The sequence below is a fragment of the Mastomys coucha genome, unplaced genomic scaffold (genome assembly GCF_008632895.1).
Source record: "Mastomys coucha isolate ucsf_1 unplaced genomic scaffold, UCSF_Mcou_1 pScaffold18, whole genome shotgun sequence".
NCBI classification, from domain to species: domain Eukaryota; kingdom Metazoa; phylum Chordata; class Mammalia; order Rodentia; family Muridae; genus Mastomys; species Mastomys coucha.
The window spans coordinates 101,368,709-101,375,148 of record NW_022196900.1 but is presented as its reverse complement, the minus strand read 5'-3'; positions in this window follow the sequence as shown (position 1 = coordinate 101,375,148).

Below are 6,440 nucleotides of genomic sequence, written 5' to 3'. Positions count from 1 at the left end.
TAAACTTTGGCTTTCAGTTGTAGGGTGGGGCAAGGAAGAGCTATGCTTCATCTGGGGCCTTTGCTTAGATATGTGTTTTGGGGCAAGAGATGCTGAAGATATCTGGGATTTAGGAAGAAATTAGGATATCTAAATCAAGAAGTCTTGGTTTCCTGATCACAAAAGTCCAATTTGTGTTCCATGCTGAACCACTAATATCATCTAGCCACATTCTCTATTCTTTGTGTGTGTGTGTGTGTGTGTGGTTTTTTGAGACAGGGTTTCTCTGTATAGCCATGGCTGTCCTGGAACTCACTCTGTAGACCAGGCTGGCCTCAAACTCAGAAATCCGCCTGCCTCTGTCTCCCAAGTGCTGGGATTAAAGGCGTGTGCCACCACTGCCCAGCTCTCTATTCTTTTATAAGCAAAATAGATATTTTTTGTCACAAAAATTCTCTTGAAGGTTTGGAGCATTTACTCCTGTCTGTAAAGAATAAGACTGGTACAATCACACTGTCACTGGTGAATCCTTACCAACAATGACAAAACGTTGTTTGAGCCTCATAGCTGCTTAAAGTGTAAGATTAAACTGTCATGGTTTCCTTGTTATATGTTGGAGAATATTTTGGGTATATATACAGTGGTATAGCTGGGTCCTCAGGTAGAGCTATTTCCAGTTTTTTAAGGAACCACTAGACTGATTTTCAGAGTGGTTGTACCAGTGTGCAATCCTACCAACATTGGAGGAGTGTTCCTCTTTCTTTACATCCTTGCCAGCATCTACTGTAACCTGAGTTTTTGATCTTAGTTATTCTGATTGGTGTGAGGTGGAATCTCAGGGTTGTTATGATTTGCAATCTTGTTTTGATTTACATTTCTTTAGGTGCTCCTTGGCCATTTGAGAGTCTCAGTTGAGAATTCTTTGCTTAGATCTGTATCTCATTTTTAATAGGGTAATTTGTTTCTATGGAATCTAACTCCTTAAGTTTTTTTTTGTATATACTGGATATTAGCCTTCTTCTAGATGTAGGGTTGGCAAAGCTCTTTTCCTAAGCTGTGGGTTGCTGTTTTGTCCTATTGACAGTATCCTTTGCCTTTCAGAAGCTTTTCGATTTGTCTATAGTTGATCTTAGAGCTTGAGCCATTGGTGTTCTGTTCAGTAAATTTTCCCTATGCCAATATGTTCAAGGCTCTATTCCACTTTCTCTTCTATTAGATTCAGTGCATCCGGTTTTATGTGAAAGTCCTTGACTGACTTGGACTTGAGCTTTGTACAAGGAGAAAAGAATGGATCAATTTGCATTCTTCAACATGCTGACAGCCACTTGAACCAGCATCATTTATTAAATTGTTGTCTTTTCTCCACTGGATAGTTTTGGATTCTTTGTCAAAGATCAAATGACTATGGGTGTGTGGGTTTAATTTTGGGTCTTCATTTCTATTCCATTGATCTACCTGTCTGCCTCTGTACTAATACCATGCAGTTTTTATCAGTATTGCTGTGTAGTATAGCTTGAGGTCAGGGATGGTGATTCCACCAGACGTCTTCTTATTGTTGAGAATAGTTTTCACTATCCTGTTTTTTTTTTTTATTGTTATTCCAGATGAATTTGAGAATTGCTCTTTCTAGCTCTGTGAAGAATTGAGTTGGAATTTTGATGGGGATTGCATTGAATCTGTAGATTGCTTTCGGCAACTTAGCCATTTTTACTATGTTTATCCTCTGCCAATCCATGAACATCAAGATCTTTTTATCTTCTGGGGTCTTCTTCAATTTCTTTCTTCAGAGACTTGAAGTTCTTGTCATACAGATCTTTCACTATCTTGGTTAGGGTTACACCAAGATATTTTATGTTATTGTGACTATTGCAAAGGATGTCACTTCCCTAATTCCTTTCTCAGTCCATTTATCCTTTGAATTTGAGGATTAGAGGATTGAATTAATTTTATATCCAGCCATGTTGCTGAAGTTGTTTATCAACTGTAGGAGTTCTGTGGTTGAATTTTGGGTCACTTAGGTATACTATCATATCATCTGCAAATAGTGATAATTTGACTTCTTCCTTTCCAATTTGTATCCCTTAGACCTCTTTTTATTATCTAATTCCTTTGGCTAGTACTTGTCTAGTCCTTGATTTTAGTGGGATTGCTTCAAGTTTCTCTTCATTTACTTTGATGTTGGCTACTGGTTTGCTGTATATTGCTATTATTATGTTTAGGTATGGACCTTGAATTTGTGATCTTTCTAAGACTTTTCACATGAGGGAATGCTGTATTTTTTTCAAAGGCTTTTCCAGCATCGAATGAGATGATCATGTAGTTATTTTCTTTGAGTTTGCTTATATAGGGGATTACATTGATGGATTTCTGTATATTGAACTATCCCTGCATCCCTGGGATGAAGCCTACTTGATTGTGGTGAATGATGGTGTTGATGTGTTCTTGGATTTGGTTTGTGAGGATTTTATTGAGTATTTTTGCATTGATATTCATACATGAAACTGATCTGAAGTTTTCTTTCTTTGTTGGGTCTAAAAACAAATAAACAAACACAAAAAGCTAAAAACCAAAATCAAAGCAAGACAACCCCCCACCCCCCAAATACCTGTTAGTGTACTGGATTTTTGGAATGAAGAGCATATTTGTCATAGACAATTGAATTGGGATTATTTGAGCACATGCAGACAAAGTGATTTATAAATGATATGTGAGTAGTTTGGATAGAAGTTGGTGACATGTTTCTATTCTTTTTTTTTTTTTTTTTTTTCCTGGTCAAGACTCAAAGTTTATTTCTGCAGCTCCAGCTTATAGGCACTTCGGCAAACAAAGTTCTTCTTGAGAAAGTTCCTCTACAGAATAAACATAGATAAGAGTTCCTCTTGGCTGTACACACCATTCTCTGACCTTGGCTACACGGACTGCTCTCATGGCCTTGGCTATACAAACTGCTCTCATGGCAGTACTCTGGCTCTCCACAGTTCTCCCTTTTTTATTTTATTCATAAAAGCATGCTCCATCTGAATATATCTGTCTTAGGTTGGGGTCTATATTGCTCCTTCTTACCCATCATGGGAGCATACATAGCACTGATGTATGTTCTGTCTTAGATTGATAGCAGCTCAAGAACATTCTTTCCCTTCATTGGTCATATTCAGTCACACTGGCGAGGAGAATGTTTTTAGATGGAAGCCATGTATCTGACTCTTCAGATGTAAAAATGTAACAACATGTACCAAAGGACACATGGCAATAGTAAACAGAGGAGCAATACTATACCAAGTGTGACAACAGTGACACTGTATTGTAGTGCTTCAGGCCAAGAAGAAAACCAACCCTGCAACTGTCCTAGGAGATGACGAGCTGCTTGAGCTGCATCAAAATGTAGAGGCTTTGCCTTTTCAAAATTAATAACTTCTTGGCATAATTTTAATAAGCCCAAAGATAAATTTGCATGATTCCAAATACCTTGCAAGTGGGACTGCATGCTCTCCCAACTATACATAGTATCATTAAAATTGATAATTAGCATGACATCTAAATTTAGTTTGCATTTTTAAGCTCCATGTTTCTTCCCCCAAGAAATTATCCACCTCAAGTAAGGCATCTAATTTCTGTTGTATCATATTATCTACATCTTTCTGAGTATGCAATGCCATGGAAACTTTTCTGGATAAATTATATACAAAATACTGAACACTTTGGGATAGGGCAATAGCAGCTGTAGTAGCAGTGGCTAGTAATCAAAGCTACAGTACCTGCTATTATTTAAACAATCATATGATTAGGCCTGGCTAATGCCCTTGTTAACTCTTTAATTACCTATAAACCTTTGCCATCAAACCAATCTTCAGTAATATTTATAGGAACCATCACAAAAATAGGTTGTAAAATTCATTACAGAATGCTTAGAATAGGCTTTTAAAACCAACTAGTCAAATTATAGCCAACACAAGACATCAAAAGCATTATTTTCAGAAGGTAGAATAATGCTAATATTTCCTACTAATAGGACATAAAGCCTGCGAACACATGTCACAATAGGCCCTTTCATTCAAGCTGGACTTGATCTTTCAGGCTGAGTACTCATATCACCTAAGACAGAACCCAACGTCCATAGTATCCTTGCTAATAACCAGTGTGATTAGCCAGAGTCCATCAGAGTAAGCTGGAGGGGTGGGGATAGCAACAGAGAACTAGTAGCATAATTATTCACACTAGCCACTCCCCTTTATTTTGACCAGTCCAAAATCTTGAGGTCAGTCCCATGAGGCTGATAAAGCAAAGGCTTATTCCCTACACATCTTTTCCAGGGAATTGTGATATTTGGGCATTCCCTCATCCCACAATTTGGAAAATGCTGTGGTGGTACCTGGTATCCCTCAGCCTCTAAGCCAGTGGGTAAAGTTACTCAAATGCCATTTAAACCATCTTTGCATGAGTCAAGATCTTTTGCCTGCAATGTAGTAGGAGATACTCTCAAACAGCCAGCACTGTTCCACTTTGAAAAGCAGATGAGACACCAGTTTCCGGTCCTTGGTAATTAATTTCTCTACTGATAGTGAAAATTCCTCCAGTAGGCATATCTATCAACTTAGTGTTGTTTACCATTACCACAACTTCTGGGACTTCCCATACTATCGGATGTAAAGGGGCAGATCAGGGACATAGGGATAATACAGTTTCCCTATCATCATTGTTAGGGAACTATGCAAGCTCACAGTCAGCATCATTCTTTGTCCCAGCATCAGCATGTCTCACCAATCACTCTGGCAGTTAGCATGCTCCTTTAGCATCCTGCAGAAAAAACACAAGCAGGCTCTCTTCCCTAAATTAATACCTGAGTGGGATCATGCCATATGCCAGTAAGTAGGTCTTTCCATTTCACCTAGGCATAAGTATGCCTAGTTGTAGTGTACCATACATGCTCAAAGAGTTTCTTGGCATCCCAATTTTATAATTTTAAAATAAAAAGAGCATGATTTAAATAATTTTGTGGTGTGCAGGGATATAATTTCCCCTTTTATATTTTATGAAAATATTGTTTTAAAGTTCCATGGGCCTGTTCCACAATGCTAATTCTCAAATTTTGCAACCATGTATGCAAATACAACTCAATTTAAGAAACTGTACTGTTCCTTACTTTATAGGACATTTAAGAGCTCACACTGGATTGCCCAGACCCCTTAGTGAGGGCAATGCCACAGCAGGTTTGCATACCAGGCAGGTTATAGGCTTTACACAGGAACAATTAGCCAAACAATCTCATTCCTTACATCATCAAAATAATAATAGCCTGAGACAATAGTTTGGTACACATCAAATTGTAAAGACTTGTACTCGGTATCCTCAATTTCTTCCTGTACCACATAATGGTGTTAATCCCGAGGACTCATACTTAATCAATTATGATAAATGAATGTTACTCATATTTCTGATTTTGAAAAACTAAAAAATGTCCATGTGACTGTTGATGTCTTCTCAGGCTTTCTAGTTGCAACTGCTTTAACAGGAGAAGCAACTAAAAATGAAATTAGTCATCGCCTACTTTGCTTTTTTATACTGAGTTTTCCAAATCAGATTAAGACAGATAATGGAACTGGCTATTGCAGTCAAACATTGAGATGTTCTGTTGACAAGTTAATATTACTGATATTACTCAGATTTCTTATAATTCTCAAGGACTAGGTATTGTGGGACATGTTTCTCCTTTGTCTAACAGAAGCAATGAAACACAGAACACACCCATTATTTCATAACCTCTATAGCTCAGGAGATTTGACATATTTGAGTTCATGGTACCATAGGGATGTTATGAAAGCCATCGGGATATCATCCCATCTGCACTTTGACTCAGAAGATCTCTATCCATGCTCTCTGTATGCAAGGTAGGATGAAATCCTTTGGACATTATACTGAAATTAATTTTGTTAGCTTTTGACCAGATTCTACCTACCCTATAGGAATACTCACAGCAGGACTATGCCTGTCCTCTCCCACTGAGGCCAGACAAGGCAGCTTGGGTAAAGGGATCCAAAGGCAGGCAATAGAATCAGAGGAAGCCCCCACTCCAATCGTTAGTAGACCCACATGAAGATCTAACTGCGAGGCGCCTTAGGCCAGAGACCCGGGCGGGATTCGCCATTTTCTCTCGGGTGAGTTTCTGAGACCTGAGCAGCCAGCCTGGAGCCACAGCCCCGCGACTCTCAGGGGAGCCGCAGGGCGGCAGGGACACAATCCTCTCAGCTTCTGAGTGACAGGGGAGGTTCAGCGTCCTCCTCTGCCCCTTCCCTGCAAGTGGAGGGCCTGCCTCCAGAGAGCGCCTTAGGCCAGAGACCCAGGTGGCATCCACCATTTTCTCTCGGGTGAGGTTCTGAGGCTGGAACGGCCAGCCCTGAGGCGCCTTAGGCCAGAGACCCGGGCGGGATCCGCCATTTTCTCTCGGGTGAGTTTCTGAGACCTGA